Source organism: Echinops telfairi, unplaced genomic scaffold (assembly GCF_000313985.2).
Source record: "Echinops telfairi isolate 266 unplaced genomic scaffold, ASM31398v2 ScPeMD7_4;HRSCAF=17, whole genome shotgun sequence".
In the NCBI taxonomy this organism is placed as follows: Eukaryota; Metazoa; Chordata; class Mammalia; order Afrosoricida; family Tenrecidae; genus Echinops; species Echinops telfairi.
In genome coordinates this window covers 32205782-32223848 of record NW_022103900.1, presented here as the reverse complement: position 1 = coordinate 32223848, position 18067 = coordinate 32205782, and positions in this window count along the sequence as shown.

The following is an 18067-nucleotide window of genomic DNA, read 5'->3' as shown; positions in this document are numbered from 1 at the left end:
AATGTTTTGAGAATGATGAGGGCAATGAATGTGCAAATGTGCTTTACACAATTGATGTATGGGTTGTGATAAGAGTTGTATGAGCCCCTAATAAAACGATTAAAAAACAAAACAAAGCAAAAACAAATAGCACCTGAAAAGGGAAAAAAAAGAATGATGAAATAGAGGATTCAGAGAAAATGTCATACATTTCCCATTCTTCTCTGTCTTCTAAAACGTATTTTTCATTTTACTTGAGGGTTTAAATGAGATGAATTTGTAAAGCGTATTCTTTCCCCTGTCCTTACGTTAGTTCACCGTGGATCGTACATCTCCCTGGTTGACAAACTGATACATCATAAGACATAATAATCTCTGATAGCCTGATCTGAACATCCTTCAATAAATACCTGTGTTTGTTTGTTTTTGAGATTTTTGCATCTCCAGGATTTCCTAGCATGGTTAACTGAAGAGTCATTAACTTATGCACTAATGAGTTTCTAAATAAAGGTTTGTGTGGATGTAGTCTTACATATATAAAAAATTAACCAACTTCCGAGGATAAGTCAGCTGAGCCTGGCAGGAAAGAGCATGCAAGGACTTTGCAGCTGTGAAGAGTTTTTAAAAAAAAAATTTTTATAAGATGTTATTTCAGACCACAGTTTATTGCATTGTCACTTCACAGCAGAAAGTGCTACTGCTGCCTTACTGATTCAGAGCTTTTGCTTGCTTACATGACCACATTGTCATTTTTAATTAGCATTGTGCTTTTGTTAAAGGCTAATTGCGTTTTTATTTATTTATTTAGTCAAGATTATGTGATTTCTAATGACAAGGTTACTCTGGTTATATATTTTTAATGAAAATTCCCAAACTGTCCCAATTGTGCAGACATACTATTTCTTCTGGATTCTTTTTTACAAGAAAGTACATATTTTTCCAAACCAAATATTAGTAAAATTAAATGTTTTGATTTTGGTAAGAGGACCACTGCTGGCATATTTAACCAAACATAAACAAATATTTGTGGTTTTATTTGGCTTTAAAAGACACTTTACATCTCTTATAACTATTATCACTTACATAGATCTTTCTTAAACTATCATAACTTTCTGGACAAATGCATCACAGAAGCCCAAGAAAGTCATTGTATTTTGCAGCAGCCCAGTAAATAAATACCTTATAAGTAGCAATGATGAAACATACAACTTTCCTCTAGTTTTTAAATGCTCCTCCCCTACCCCCCTACCCCCACCCCACCCCCGCACTATCGTGATCCTGATTCTACCTTACAAATCCAGCTGGACTAGGGGATGTACACTGGTACAGAGAGGAACTGGAAACACAGGGAATCCAGGACAGATGATCCCTTCAGGACCAGTGGTGAAAATGGCAATACCGGGAGGGTGAAGAGAAGAGAAGGAGGGATGGAAAGGGGGAACAGATTACAGGGATCTACATATAACCTCCTCCCTGGGGGACATACAGCAGAGAAGTGGGTTAAGGGGGATGTTGGACAGCGTAAGATATGACAAAATAATAATAATTTATAAATTATCAAGGGTTCATGGGGGAGAGGGGAGCAGGGAGCGGGGAGGGAGGGAAAAAATGAGAGCAGATACCAGGGGCTCATTTGAGAATGATGAGGGAAACAAATGTACAGGATTGCTTGACACAATGGATGTATGAGTGGATGGTGATAAGAGTTGTATGACCCCCCAATAAAATGATTTAATTAAAAAAAAGAGAAGGTTTCTAGTGATATTTTTTTTTTAGTAGGATACTTGCTATAATGATGTTCTCCCCTCCAGCCCATGTCCTGAATCACACAATGTAATCTGTATCTTCTTACCTTTGTGACTTGCAGTACACAGTGTTTAGAGGGAGGGATAAGATTTGCCTGTTCTCTTTGAATATGGAACAGTGTGTCCATTTTCTGTATACCAACTATGTGCTGTGCACTATTCACAACAGTGAAAGAAACAGAATAACTCCCTGTCCTTTCTGTTATTATTTTCTCTGGATCGTTGACTCATTGTGACCCAATGTAGCAAAGTAAAATCCCTTATTAGGGTTTTATTAGCTATAATTTAAATGGAAGTTGTTGAAGTAGATCTTTCTCCCCCGGGGCTACAGGTAGGTTTGATCCACAAACGTTTTGGGTAGCTCTATCCATATTGGATTTATGTTATAGATAGAGAAGAGAGATTATAAATAAACACTGATTAAACTAAGTGGAAATTAGACAGCCACAAAAGCTTGGACCAATAAGCAGCATCGCCATAAAAGGAGGAGAGATTGACTATGTCCACCTTCAATCTTTCATCTTGGTAGGATCCATAACCAATGGTAATGGAAGCAGCAGTCAAGAGATCAAGCAACGCATTGCATTGGGTAAATCTTTTGTATAAGATTTATTTGAAGTGTTGAAATGTGAGGTTGTTACTTTGAGGACTTAAGTGCACCAGACCCAAGCCATGGTGTGTTCAATTGCCCCATACGCATGTGGAAGTTGGACATTGAATAAGAAAGACCAAAAAGGAATCGATAGGTGTGAATGATGGTGCTGAGGAAGAATACTGAAAGTACCGTGGACTACCAAAAGAACAAACAGATTTGTTTTGGAAGAAGTACAGCCAGAGTACTCCTTAGAGACAAGGATGGCGAGACTTTGTCTCATGTATTGGGAGCATGTTGTCAGGAAAGACCAATCCCTGAAGAAGGCTATCATGCTTGGTAAAGCAACTCCAAACTCCAAATTCACTGCTATTGAGTCCATACCTACTCATAGTGACTCCCTGTGGGTTTCTGAGACTGTAACTGCTTATGGAAGTAGAAAACCCAGTCTTTCTTCCACGGGCCTCTGGGGGTTTCTAACTGCAAACCACGCAGATCGCAGCCCAGTGCCTCCCACGACACTACCAGGGCTGTTTGGCAAAGTAAAGGGGCTAAAAAGAGGAAGGCCTTCAAGGAGATGGATTGACACAGTGGCAGCAGTAATGGGTTCAGAGCAATGGTGAGGGCGCCACCAGACTGGGCAGTGTCCCATTCGGTTGTCCAGAGGGTCAGTATGTGCCAGAACCACTTGTACCACACTGAACAATAGCAATAAATGGTTGGGGGAAAAGAGAAATGGGGGAAGATAAAATAGAGGTGGGCTAGAACCCTTTGCCATCAAGTTGATGGAGACTCACAGAAGTATGCCAGTTCCCTCACAGGAGTCAAGGTAGGAATATAGGAAGGTTAGTTTTGAACAATAAGGTGGGGTGGATCTTATAGACCCTCGTGAAAAATGTGAATTTTACTCTGCAGGAAATGAGAAGGCTGGCGCTGAGCAGCGGAATGCCAAAATTGCACTTGGAGTTCAACAAGAAGGCTCTCTGGGTAGTGGATCAATGGAGGAGGACAAAGATGGTGCTGGGAGCTCACTGATGAAGCTATTGTGACCATTCAAGCAAAATGAGGGAATTGACTTGGTTGTTCTTAATGTTCCTCCCATGATCACGGGTGAAGCATGTATGCTACTACACATAGAAATAGGGTAAGCATGGAGAAGTTACTTGAAACACTGCATGCGGCTCCATTTTTACATTTTCCTCTGTTACGTAAGTGGCCAGAGAGATACCCCCTCCCCGTACCATCCCCCATCAAACCTTGTGACATTTTGGTAAATATGCAATTATACATGCAGAATCTTCATATGTTCTTTTTCTGAAACCAATTAATATGAACCAGATGTGTGGTGAGCCAGCCTACTCTCTGGAGGTTGTGCCGAGAAAGTAAAGACACATTGATTTAGAGGCCACACCTGCAGCGCTTGCTGCTGTGTGCTGCTTCTGCTGCAGTTTGACGTCAGCTGCTTAAGAGAAATTTCAGCTTCCAAATCCTCTCTTGTTGATTAAATAAAGGAACTCTGGGTCAACAAGATCATTTAATCACCTCATCGAGAAGCATAGAGCATCAGGGGATGGCATTGTCCTGGACGAGGTCACTCAACCCCACCTGGTGTTTCACATGAGTTGCTTGCTTTAAAGTGAATATGAAGCAATCACGGTCAGCTATTTATGAAAATAAATACTCAGAAAAAAAATCTAAGTTCAGTTAAGGAGAGACTTGGAAAGGTTATGATATAAAAATACCACTTACTTGTTTTCCCAATAAGCCAAGAAATCGGAGCTTTTACCTTAAGCAAGATCTTGTGCATACTACATTAAAAAGAGAGGGAACGAAAATGGCTTTGTGAAGTTTGAAAATAGCTAAAGAAAACGGTGAAAATTTTGAGGTAAAATTCTGTATAAGAATAACCCAAAGAAAACGGTCTAAATATGAATTAGAAAGGCTTTAGTTTGGGCAAATGTCTCCTGCTTGCTGCCCAAATACTGTGTGGAATGCGACTTTCTAATTCGTGAAATATGCAGGGTTTGAATGTTCATCTTAAAGATAAAAAGATCAATAATGTCCTCTGTTAATGTTTCATCTTAGTGGACAAAATTCTCTCCCATCTTGGGCATCAACTTAGTGAGCTTTTTAGTTATGGCTACCCAAATCATCATATCCGGATTATGATACGGTTTCCTTTGTTTTTAATGAATATTTTGGTAACAAGGAATTGTATTAACCTCTCACCCACTTTTATCCTCATTGGCTCTTCTTGTACAAAATCACGATGATAATTTCTTATAAACTGCATAATGTACAAAGGCAAGCACTATGGATTGCTTTTTCTGGGTGGGGGTAAATTGACACTACATTGTTCGAATCAGCAGCCCATGAATATTGTGGCAGTGGCAGCGAGAGATTCAAGGAGGAACTTGATCTTCTAGGCCAGGGCAGGAAGCATACCTTCATAGAGAAGATTTGGAAGTGAGGATTCTAAAACCAGCAATCTCCTCAGATTTGAAGCAGATTTATCTATGGTGCTCTCGACCACTGCTTGTGGTATATTTATGAATCCGTAGAATGATACTCGGTGCTGATGAATTTCTCTTCTTCACTCAGAAGAAACCATTTGGACTCCATGTTCTTCCATTTCCTCTTTTAGTAGTATGAAAAATAGCTTCTTATTCTATAAATATGAAGTGTAAGATAGCTGATAATGCCTTGTTACTGTTTTTAATCTATGAAAAAGATAAATGGCTGGGAGGTAAGGAAATGCCTTTTTAAAATATAAATATCTTTTAAGATACAAAAATGAATGAATTGAATCTGAAGAAATCCAGATGTCTTCCAAAGAGATCCTGCCTGCCAAAGGAGTTCTTCAGAAATTCTCTGATGAGTCAAAATCCCAGGGTTCTTTCCCGTGTTGATTTGTGTAGCTCCTTAATATTGTTTTGTGTTAGGTCAAACGAAAAAGGCAATTCTGACCAGAATGTCCTTGAAATTCTCCTGGTTATCCATCGGGATCACTGAAGCCAAGACTTCTCACAGAGACAAACATTCCAACAAATCACTCAGTGCTGCTGGGGCCTTAACAGAGTCATAAGCGGACAGAAGAAGAAGCCAACGACCTTTTTATGAATGTCGATCGATTCATATACTAATTGGTGATATCTGTGTGTGGTGGCTTTCTTCAATATCTGCTATATTCTACTAATCTAGTCTTCTTGTCTAGGATACCAGACATCATGCATTTAGTAAGTGTTTGCTAGACTTTGTCTAATTGTCTTTTATAGATTATCAATACAGCATTTAAAGAAATGAGTGAAAAGATATATGCAGAGTGCTGCTTCAAACCCAAACGGATGTGTATAATTTTCTTCTTGGTCAAAGTTCCCAGGCGTCTCTCTCTGAAGCAGTCATTTAAATGATAGTGATCTGTAGGAGCTGCTGTGAGGATTAGATAATAGCGAGGGCGTGACTCAGAAACATGTCATTTAAATCTGGGAACAAGTAACTCAAACCCACTCTTTCTGACCAAAAACCTCCCTCTTTAAGGCTTTTCCACCCCCAGATGAATAGCATACACCTCCAGTCTTCAAACTGCCAGGTCTTCTTAGAAAAATGACCCGTTCTGTAATGAAGAATACCTAAATTCCACAAGTAAAAGGGGCAGCCTGTTATTACTTTTCCTGTTCAGTGCATGAAAAACAGAAGTTGGTGAGAACTAGACACAACCAGTAATTTTGGTAGCCAAACAAGAGATCTTTGCTGTAACAGGAAAATTAAAAATATAGATCTACTTTGGTATTCTTGGAGGATCTGTCCTGGAAGCAGTAAAAAGACTTGACTTTTCCACTTCCGGAACTATGTTCGTACCTGACACTAGATTCCAACTAAGAAGCTCATGCATCAGGGGAATTTTGCTTTTGCACCAAGGACTGAGATTAAGTAGTATATGGTTTGCATGTGCACTGTTATCTATAAGACAGCCCTTGATGGACACACCCCTCTTTTCATAAAAACCTTTCAGGGTTGAATTATTTTAGATGGTGATTTTTTTTCTCAAAACAAAAATACAATTTTCTCTCTATTGGAGTAAGTAGAGTTCTGTAATCTGAATTTGACTTCAATTTGCTGATGACAAAGAAGACAGCTCTTCCTGACACTTCTTTAATAATAATATCATGAAATTAATTATGGCCCTTTTGGGTCAGTACCACTGATGTATATTGACTTCCTTGAGAAAAATAATATTATATTTAGATCCATACATTTTACTATTGGATCAATAGATAGATAGATATACATACATTTACATAGATGAGGATCTATGCACATTTATAAGCATATATAATTTAACTAGAAATATTCACATTTTCTTTGATGCTATATTAATAGGGAGGAAAAAATAAAAGACCATGGTTTTATTATTATATAATTGTCATTGAAAACAAGGTTTTATCATAGATAAATGGGAAATGAAGAATTTGACCCAGCTGTGAGAGAAAGAGTTTTTAATCTACACAGAATTCCCAGAACACAAATCATTCTTGAAAAATACTGGGAATCTGAAGGTTGGAGGAGAGGCTTGGCATCATGCTAATAATCCTACATCTAGCATGCTATCTGTAGTCAAACCAGGAATTTGATTCTTAGCCCAGTGAATTTCCTTTTTCCAGGTTGCCTTGTCACCAGAGGTGTTGACATCCCAGGTCTGACTAATTCCTTATTTAAATGCAATCTCATTGACCTGTATTCAGTAGTGTGTATGTGAAAATAAACCTTGACACTTTAAAAAATGTTCAGAATTGTTTTCATCATTAAATGAAATTGTATCCACATGACGATACAGTTTAAAGAGTAGTAAGATAGTATCACAAAATGTATAATAAACTGTTTTCTTTCCTAGATGGGAAATAAAGGAACTTTTGGTAGGTTCATGTGTTATGGGAAGAAGTAAAATGTTACTAATTCAAGCATGTACAACTAATTTAGAACATGTACAACACGATCAGATAAATGCCCATGCCCACCCACCCACGCCCCAGCACACATACACACCCTTTCCCTAGTGTCACTCAAGATTGGTGGACTTGGCCTGTTTTTGAAGCACTCGGTGGCTGTAACTTCTCCATTCATCCCTGAGGATAGACAGAAGGTGGGGCAGTGGAGGAGTGGGCACCAAACCTAAGACCAAAGAACTCACTGCCATCAAGTTCATTTTGGCTCATGGCCAGCAGCGCAGTCTGTCTGTGTTTCAGGGCCATTGAAGAGGATGCAGTCAGGTATCGGAGTCAAGCTAGTAGTTTGAGTTGACAAGGATGTAGTGGTTCGAACCTACCAGCCACTCCATTGAGAACAAAGATCAAAGATAAGGCTGTCTGCTTCTGGAAAGATGGACAGAAACTCTCCTGAGCAGTTCTATTCTGTCCTGTGGAGGTGCCATGAGTTGGGATCAACTCGGCAGCAATGGATTTTTTGTTTGGGGGGGCGGGGTGTGTGTGCTTGGGGCGGGGTAGGGAGAGTGTAACAGAGGGGGAGGGTGTAAAAGAGATGACAGTTCTTTACTCACCCTCCCACCCCTAGTTCTAGATAATCTTGTTCCTGAGAGATGTCATTATTAATTACACAATTCTTGAATGGGACACATAGTACCTAAGCCGAAAAGGCTCATGGCTGGACTTGTCTCAGATGAATATAATAGCAATGTCCTATTTGCCCTAGTGACGAGAGTATTATGTTCTGTATATTCTAGGATGACCCAAGCAGAAGAAATCATGACCAAAGTAAAACTTACTACAAGCAACACAGAAGGAAGTGCTGAGAACATTGTTTGGTGACTTCACATACCTTTTTAGAAATTAGTAACTAAAATTCATTTCCATGACAAAACCTTTGCCCAATCAGGTGGCCTCTTTTTCGTGTCTTTTGTATGTAGGCATGTCCCTCATCGTTACTGTGTTTGAGGTGGGAAAGATGAGTTAAGGGGGGGAAAGCCATGAAAATTATTTCCTGGCATCTCACCCAGGAATGAGTGATGAATAGAGCCTGGAAACAACTTTAAAAGCCATTTTCTTTGCTCATATGAGGTCATGAGTTTGCTCCTTGCAACTCTCAGGGCACTAAAATGAATGAAAGTGGCACAGAACATACCCAGGGTCTATCATTGATTTAAAGTGATTGATGGCTGCTCTTGTCTGATTTTGCTATATTGTCAAACCATCCATCATTCCAAACAAACCCTCTATGTACTCCATAGTCCGAGTATGCAGTTACATGTGGCCAAAGGGTTTAGTGTTCTTTTTTCTTTTTTTACCCACCAGAAAGCAATTGGCAGAGATAGGACAGGGGGAAACATCTTGCCTCCTCTTACGAAACTACTCGGTAGTTGTCTGTTAAGAAGAAAGTGTTCTGGTGACACACGCTGAATTATTGCTGTGTCTGTAGGAGTATACTCATTTCCATTGAGCAAACCACATTTTCCACAGTTCCCATACTTTCCTCGGGCAGTATCTTCATCAGACCTTTTCATAACAAGGTACAATATTTTCAGCCTACTTAGAGAGTCAGCTGTTCCTAATTCCAATATCAACCGTGGATTGAGCCAGGAAGTGCATATTTTAGAATTCATTAGAATGTTTATCATTGTATTTTATGCTCACTGTCCAAAACAGAGAGATACAGAAGAGCATAAAGAAATAAAAATCACCCACAATTCCCTCTTCTCCTACATCTTAAATAGTATTTCTGCTCTATCCTTCTTCTGTGCATTCTAAATATTGATATTCATATCAATATTAAGCTAGATTTATAACATTAAGCTATATTTATAACTTTTTCTCCTTTAATGCTCAGAAATTGGAATCTGACGCACGGCAACCTGATGCGTATTAGGTTATAGGATGTGCACATTCCATAGAGCTTTCAAGGGCGGATTTCTTAGAAGTAGATTGTTTTCAGAAGTCACTCTAGGTGGACATGAGTCTTTCATCTTTTGGTTAGCAACGGAGAGTTTGAACCATTTGAACCACACAAGGATTCCGTAGGTCATATGTCATTGTATAGTGTGCGTGTAACTGAATATGCAGTTATCTATTATTTTTCTCTATACCTCGTCCTATCTTGAATGTTTTGACCAGACTGTTGCAAAATCAGGACAGACAGGGAGTGTGTTAGTATCTCTTGACTCACATCCCCTGGATTAATAGAAGTGTCTTGGGGTCTGCTGCGGTAACACAGGGTGAGCCTGTTCATACTGAGTCAATGTTGCCACTTATTTCACCCAAGGATGATTTCTGCTTACCTCAGTGTTTCTGGGTTGAACTCAAAATCCATTTTGCAATGCCTCTAATCACATAAAGTTTCAAGACATATGCTTCCCTGATGCCACAAGTCCAAGAATGTGCCTAATTCTTCAGCCATTGTTTAAAAGTCTACTCAGATTCCTTCCAGCAGAATTAGAAACAAGGTCAAGCTTTGCTTTTTCAGCTATGATGCTTCCCTCGTTACTTGTTTCCTCTTCCTCATAAAGCTGGCCTTCTGGAACATAGAAATGCTATTGCTATGAGACTACTTACTTAGATGCCACCTACCATTCCTCCCTACCTCCGTGATGATGCATTCTGATCATTTTTTATGAAGCTCCACTCTATCTGTACCCTAGGGCTGAAACTCTACCATCAATGTGGGGTTCTCCTCTAGGGTTCTTTTCTTTTTTAGCTATTTAACCTCACCCACATCTTCTGCCAGTATCAGCTCTTAAATTCTGCTGAGATAGACTTTGACTGCAGTAACTGGAAGCTAGTTTGTTGAAGGAATTGCTCTTGGCTTCACTTCCTAGCATATTCTTTAACATTTGAGTGTCAACTACCCACTTGGATACTTGAATTTTACCTCTTTGGGAGCCCCTTCAGAGGGGTATTCCACATTGGGCTTGGAATGACTTTTGGGGTAAGCATCTCTCAAGAAGCTTCCTTTGGTCCATTGCCTATATTGTGCCAGAGGGGACATTTGGTAATGTCAGGAATTATTTTTAGTTATCAGAAGTTGGGGGATTCCACTGGCATTTAGTGTGTAAAAGATGGTGCAGGAATAGCTAATGTTCCATTGTGTTGTATATTCTATGAGTGGAAATCACCTTGATGGCACATATGGGGAATGATGAGTAGAGTCCAGGGATACTATTAAACATCCTAGAAGGTACAGAACTGACCTCTGTGACAAAAAATAAGATGGCAGATAATGGAAATAGTTCTGAGATTAATAAACCTTGTGTGATCGTTAAGGTTTTGCATGAACTTGACTGGGCCAGGATTCTTGGTGATTTGGCAGTTAAGAACTGATACTTCCCCATGATGATTCAATTTTGGAAGTGCAGCCTGCTTCCAATGTAAGTGGATGTTGTTGAAAAGCTTGCTTACTTTTTACTGGGTCTCAAACTTGCATCTGGTTCATAAACTTCTGGTTCTTTGGACTTGAACCAATGACTTGCTATACTGTTTGCCAATTCTAGAAGTCTGCCATCTTACCTGACAACCTTGGATTCATTTGTAGTAGGAGCATGTTTTCTGACCTGCTGTTCTTGGGTTCACCAGCCCGGAAACTATGGGAGTCAGGAGAATCTTCCAGCCTAATAGGTGACTCATGGATTGAGAACTTGACTACCTCTACAATTGTGAACCATTTCTTAGATATAATCATATCTATATATAGATATATATAGATATGTAATAATTATTATTAACAGCTCAAACCAAGACCTTCTGTCTTAATCTATAAACACAATGCATTATAGGCATAAGATGCCACACTTAAATTGGGCTCAAGACATACTTTACTCTCAGTTTCTCGGATTCTTGAAGAGATATCCAAAACTCCTCCACCTGCCAATCTAACCACTAGTGGGTAGATGTAGTGCTGTGTTCTGATTCCTGTATGCTGAAAATAAACTACAATCACACAGGAACGAATCCTGATAATGGGAAAAATAAAGAATTTGTTCCTTTCTTAGTATGATGTTATTTTTATTCTTTACTGACATTTTTTTCTCTTCGTGTTTATATGTTTCTCCACCTATCTACTTTAGCTAAAATAAAAGATGTTTATCTATCAATGAGGCTTCAGTTTTTCCTTCAAATCTCTTCCCCTGTTATTCTTTCAATCTCACCCCTTTCTAGTATTTTTTATTTGTACATGTGTATATACATATATGAAGCAGAATGGTGGAAATAACAAGATGGCTATACACAAACTGCTAAGGGACTAGAGAGGAAATCTTATGTGTCTACAATGTAAAATATCTTATCCTGAAGATATCACTGCATAGAAGAGCACTCTAGTAAAAAGAAGGTTATGGACAAAAATATCTTTGTAGGGGAGTACACGATTAGCTTAGAAATTAAATATTATGTTTAAATTAAAAGAAATATGCTTCTTACTATTAGAAGGTCTAAAAATAATCTTGAAGAACAGGAAGTAAATACACCTTTACTATTGGAATGTAAATAGTTAAGCATAGTCTATTCAACAAAATTTATCCTAAACTTACAGTGATTTAAGCACCAAGCTCAGCTAGACTTTAAGTATGATACAACGAGCCAGTCACATTTAGATTCTGCCCTCATGGAGCTTACATTATAATGCAAATGGAAATCAATTTTGTGTTAGATGGATACTAGTAATAAACAAGGTAAGGCAAAAAGTACTTAAAAACTCATTCTATGGGAGACAAGGATATGAGCTAACTTATAGAATCTATTACTATCAATTTGATTCTGACTCATAGCAATTCCATAAAAGGTTTCTGAGGCTATAATTTTTATGGGAGCAAATAGCCTTATCTTTTGCCTATGGAGCACATGATGGGTTTGAACTTCAACCTTGCATTGCAGACAAATGTTTACCCAGCATCATCATTTGAAGTAGGATAAAAAACTAAACAGAAACCCAACCAGTTGCTGTATCGTGGATTCTGATACATAGAAACCCCTTGTGTGCTTGAATAAAATTGGCTCCATTGAATTTTCATTGGCTGTTCCTTTGGAAGAGGTCACCACATCTTTCTTCTGAGAGAAGTTATATGTTTTGATTAAAGTGTATTGAGCATGAAGGTGGAGTAAGTGAGCGGTGAAGGTGGAAGTGTAGATTTGTACTGAATTATAGAAAGTATGGAATATGAAAGCTGATTGTTTAGGCTTTATTTTATATAAAACAACAATCTTTTGGGCACCAGAGATACGAGGAGTCCTGGTAGAGTAGTACGTTACTCATTGGGCTGCTAACTACAAGTGTGTTAGTCTGGGTATTTTAGAGAAACAAATCCACAGAAACTCATGTATAAGAGAGAGCTTTATATAAAGGTTAAGAGTGCATCAAGAAAACATCCCTACTCAGTGTTGCCCAAGCCCACAAGTCCAACATTAACCCCTTAACCCATATGTCCAACACAAGTCCACAAAGTCCTCCTCCATCTCACAAAACAGACTCAATGATGTCGACTGCAGGAGGAAAGCTGAATCAGTGGTGTAAGCATCTTAGCGCTGGCAGGGATCTCCAGACAGCTGCTCCAGATCTCCGGGCTGCATGGGGTAAGTCAGTGTGGCTTCTCCTTGAGGATGACTTGCAGCAACTGAGCCTTGCCGCCTGAAGCAGGGACCTAGCTAAGGCAGCTGCACCCTGGTCTGACCATCAGAAAGCAAGAGGCGGGAGAACTAGAAAAGCGAGGTTCAATAAGCCAGTTATCCCTCTGCCCCTCAATTATCAGCCATTTATCACTCTGCCCTTTATGTGTTTATCAGCCAGGTTGGCACAATAAACTAACTACCTCAACAAGGTCAGCAGTTCAAATCCAATAGCTTCTTGTGGGACAAAAAGGAGACTCTTTGCTCCCATGAGTATTTACAATCTTGGAAACTCACAGGCATAGTTCTACCTTGTCTTATATGGTTACAGTGAATCAATCAAAGCAATAACAGTGAATTTTTGAGAAGGCTGGGAGAGGGAATGAGAGTAAATGTGGGAAACAGAAAGATTTCTCCCAAGTCATCTCCCCCAAATATATTAGACTTAGGACACTGCTTGCAGCTAATGGTAAAAGTTATTTCCCTTGAGGCAATCAGCTGCCAGACTGCTGTCTGGCCCCACCACTGGGTGGGCCTGCTCCTTGCTGTGGGGGACAATGGGCTACTTCTCCCTGAGGCTTGTGACTATTAGCTTGGTTCTTGTAGGTGGGGTTTACACTCTACTGATAATGGTTCCTATGGAGATCCAGAGAATAGATCAAACCTGCTCTGTGACATCCAAGGTTAAGCTGCCATCCTGAATCTAGGATCTGCCCATCTTGTCACATGTATACTCCCAATCCCTCCTCTTCCTATTGTGTGTATGTCCCTAGATTGTCCCCCTCCCATTGCTGTATGACCTACAGTGCCACCCCTTCCTGTGATGTATGTCTTTACCTGTAATTAGTGGACTTGCATGCCCCCAAAGGTATATAGACCTGGGTTAGCAATAGAGATCTCTCTTGGCTCCTCCCTTGACCTCTCATCAGCTCCCCCTCTCCTCTCCCGTCCTCACTCCCCTGTTCCCTTTCCCCTTGTCCTCCTTCCCTTCCCCCTCTCTCCAAGTGAACCACCAATCGGGGCTGAGGTGAGCATGCTACTATGAAATGTCTCTGACACCGTTGTTTCATCTCTTTTATCTCTCATGCTCCAGATGACTTTGATATAATATTTATATATCTCAACTGTACAATTGTGCCTATGGAACCCATGATTAGTGGTGGGGGGCTGGCACCCCTCCAACCTCAAGTAAATTATTAACTTGATAGTAGATGCCTAATAATTTGGGTGAAGTGAAAGGAAAATGGCCAAGAGAAAGGAAATCATAGAAAGGTGCATAGGAGATTAACGTGGTTAGAATCATTTGACAAACAATCCTGCAACAGCCAAAATAGAAACAATCTATGAGTGCATATATAGATTGACACTTAAGCTGAACAGGTATAGGCAGGTGAATGGATGAATGGGACAATACACACACACACACACACACATACACAACAGTTGTCATTTCTACATATGTATATGTATTTAAATATGCTGCAAGTGTATCTGTGAAAATAGAAACGGATGTGGGTGCAAAATGATGAAAAGTCTTTAGCAGTCACCAAATATCTCTAGGGAATGACTGGGATTGGGGATTTAGAACTAAAGGAAAAATTTTATTTCAAACCATCAACAATAGACTATCAAAAATGTAATTTAAAAATTCTATTTAGAGTTTTCCTAGTAAAATGGTAAAATGCTTAAGAATAAGTTTAATAAAAGTAGTACAACATTTATACTCTTAAAACTTTTAAGCATTATTGCACGAAGTTAAAGAAGGGTGACCTAGATAAATAGGACAGCATCTCCTACTCATGAATTGGAATAATTTAAATTGTTAAGAAAGAAATAGCCTCCAAACTGATGTGCAGAATCTACAAATAAAAATCTTTATCAATACCCTAGGTAAGATTTCTAGTATTTTCCCCCCAAACTTGATACACTTATCCTAAAATTCAAATGGAAACCCTAGAGACCCAGAATAACAAAGCATATCTTGAAAAAAGAACAATGTTGAAAGGACTCACATTTTCCAATTTCAAAGCATACCAAAAATGTAAACAAATAATAATAAACTATAGTAATCTGTTTTGCATTAGCATAAACATAAGTATACAGATCAAATAAATAGACTGGATATACCAGGATTAAATTTTTAGTTATTTGATTTTCAATGAGAGTTCAAGACCATTCAATGGGAAAAAATAACCTTTTTACAAAATGATGCTGAGACAACATCCCAAAGAAAAAGAAGCTGAAACCTAACTGTTGTTTAGGGATTCTGCCAACTAGACACTCATAGGTAAGGGTGGAAGTAGAGCTCAACCCATCAGTAGGGTTGCAGCCTAATGACACCTCGTTGGGTATGCAGACTTTTGTATAAGAGAGAAACCGAGCAGAGTGAAAGCCTTTTTGGCCTTTCACCTTCTGTTGGAGCTGGATCTGTATTGGGCTTCTTGATCTCCTACTGCATCTCCTGCCTAACAGCTGATTCATTCAGTTGACTTTGTATTAATTTACCTCTCTTTCCCCCACCCTCACACCCCCACTGCCTTTGCTTCTTCATCCTGCTTCTTGTTCATCAGCTTCCACCAGTCAAAAGGCCTGACTTGAACCAGACTGGATATACCTACTTCTGAAACTGTGTAAGCCTGGTGGTGTAGTGGTTATGTTTTGGACTGCTAGCCTCAAGAGCCTTAAGGAAAACAGTGTCAAACCACTAACTGCTTAGAAGGAGAATCAAAGATTTATATAGATTAAAAAAAAAATACCAAGATTCTTTAAAGAAAACATTCAAATGGAAAATAAACACATGAAAAGATGATTAACATTATTAGACACCATAAGATGCAAATCAACATTCAATGATATGTCACTTCATACATTGCTGTTGCTTGGTGCCTTCTCCATGGTTCCATTAGTAGCGGCTACTAGAACGAAGCAGTTTCCAGTCCTGCACTATGGTGGCAGCCATTGTGTCACTCTATCTCACTGAGTATCTCCCACTTTGTTGCTGGTCTTCTAGTTCACTAAGCATGATGTCCTTCTCCAGTGACTGGTCTTTCCTGATAATATGTCCAAAGCGTGTGAGACAAAGTGCCTCCGTTCTAGTTTCTGAAGAGTATTCTGCCTGCTCTCTCAGCACAGATTTTTTTCATTGTTCTAGCAATCCATGGTATGATCGATACAAAGGGGTAGTCCCCAAAACTGGAATTGTTCCAGGCAGAGCAGAGCTTTCATAGTAGCATTTTCCCTGGTAGGCAAGCATCCAGCAACTCACTCTGATTGAGTGTACCCTGTGATGTCACCTGGGTAGGTTCTATCTGGTCATTGGATTTTTTTGTAAATGCAGTTTTGCTCAAACCTAATTTTTTTTTTTTTTTTAGTGATGGCCGATTTAAGAGAACAGTGTGTGGCTATGACATTTTGTTTCTTGCTTGGGAAAAATGCCACAGAAGCTGCTGTGATGTTGAACACAGCTTACAAGGACAGCTTTATGGGAAAACCTCAAGTATACAGTGATTTTCTCATTTCAAAAAGGTGAAATGTCAATTGATGACAAAGCTCATTCAGAAAGATGAAAATGTCAGCTGTAGTGCATTTGGATTTCATTCCACCAGGTCAAACTGTTAATCAAGCTTTCTATTGAGAGCTACTGAAAAGATTGCATAACAATGTGTGACCCAAAAAAGGCCTGGTTTGTGGCAGATGGGGGACTGGTTTTGCCACCACAACAAAGCACCTGCTCACACAGCCATCTCAATGTGTAAGTTTTTTGCAAGCAACAGCATGTTTCTCTTGCCCCACGCACATTATTCACCTGACCTCACTCTGTGTGACTTCTTTTCATTTCCACAAATGAAGAGGGGCAAGAAAAGATGGCATAGAAGAGGTGAGGAAAAACATGAGACAGGTACTGTCAGCTATCCAAACAGATGAGTTTGAAAAATGTTTCTAAGAATGGAATCTCAGTTTTGACAAATTTATTAAGTGTAATGGAGAGTACTTTGAAGGCAATAAGGTTGTTTTGTTAAAAAATTTAAATTTAGAGATTTGAAAGAAATTCCATTTTTCTGGGGTATCCTCTCATATTCTTAGCTAACATCTTAATTCAAATGCATCAACGTGTCTAAAGACTTGTTTTCCTTAATCATTATCCAGCTGCCACAGTCATATAAAATAATCTACGATATTATGGATTTGGTCAAGTGCATTTTAGTCCTTAAAGTGGCATCTTTGCTTTTTAAACAAGTTTAAGAGATCTTTTGTAGCAGCTTTTCCCAATGCAATTTGCTCTTTAATTTTTTGACTGCTGTTTTCCTGGGCATAGATCAGAATCCAAGTAAAATGAATTCCTTGGTAACTTCAAACTGTTCTCCGTTTATCATGATGTTGCTTATTAGTCCCTTTAACAAAAACAGTTTTATTGGAAAATATAATTCATATATCATACAATGAGATAATTCAATCATATCCAGAAGAGTTGTACAATCATTACCATAATCAATTCATAAAGGAGAGAAATCAAGTAGGATAGGAACTGAAAGGTGTCCATTAGATTTAGTAGCATGAAGATCAGAGGTACAGGGACAGGAAAACAAGACAGACTGGGGTGAGTTGAAGAGAAGTAGGAGGTAACAAACTGAAGAAGATAAATTTACTCAAAACCACAGCATAGCATCACCAGCTCATACCAAAAGAGCGCTAAATAACAATAGCACTGTCAGGCATAAGGTATCAGTCCCTTTTTGAGGACATTTGTTTTCTTTTTCTTTTTTAAAAATCATTTTATTGGGGGCTCATACAGCTTTTATCGCAATACATACATGCATCCATTGTGTCAAGCACTTTTGTACATTTGTTGCCATCATCATTTTTAAAACATTTTCTTTCTACTTGAGCCTTTGGTATCATCTCCTCATTTTTTCCCCTCCCTCCCCAGCCTTCCCTTCCTTACGAAACCTTGATAATATAAATTATTATTTGTTCATGTCTCTTTTTTTTCCATATAACACATTTATTAGTTCATATTTTCTTTTTTTTGAGCACAAGTAAAATATGTTTGTTTTTAATTGTTTTTTTTTATCAATTTATTGGGGCTCATA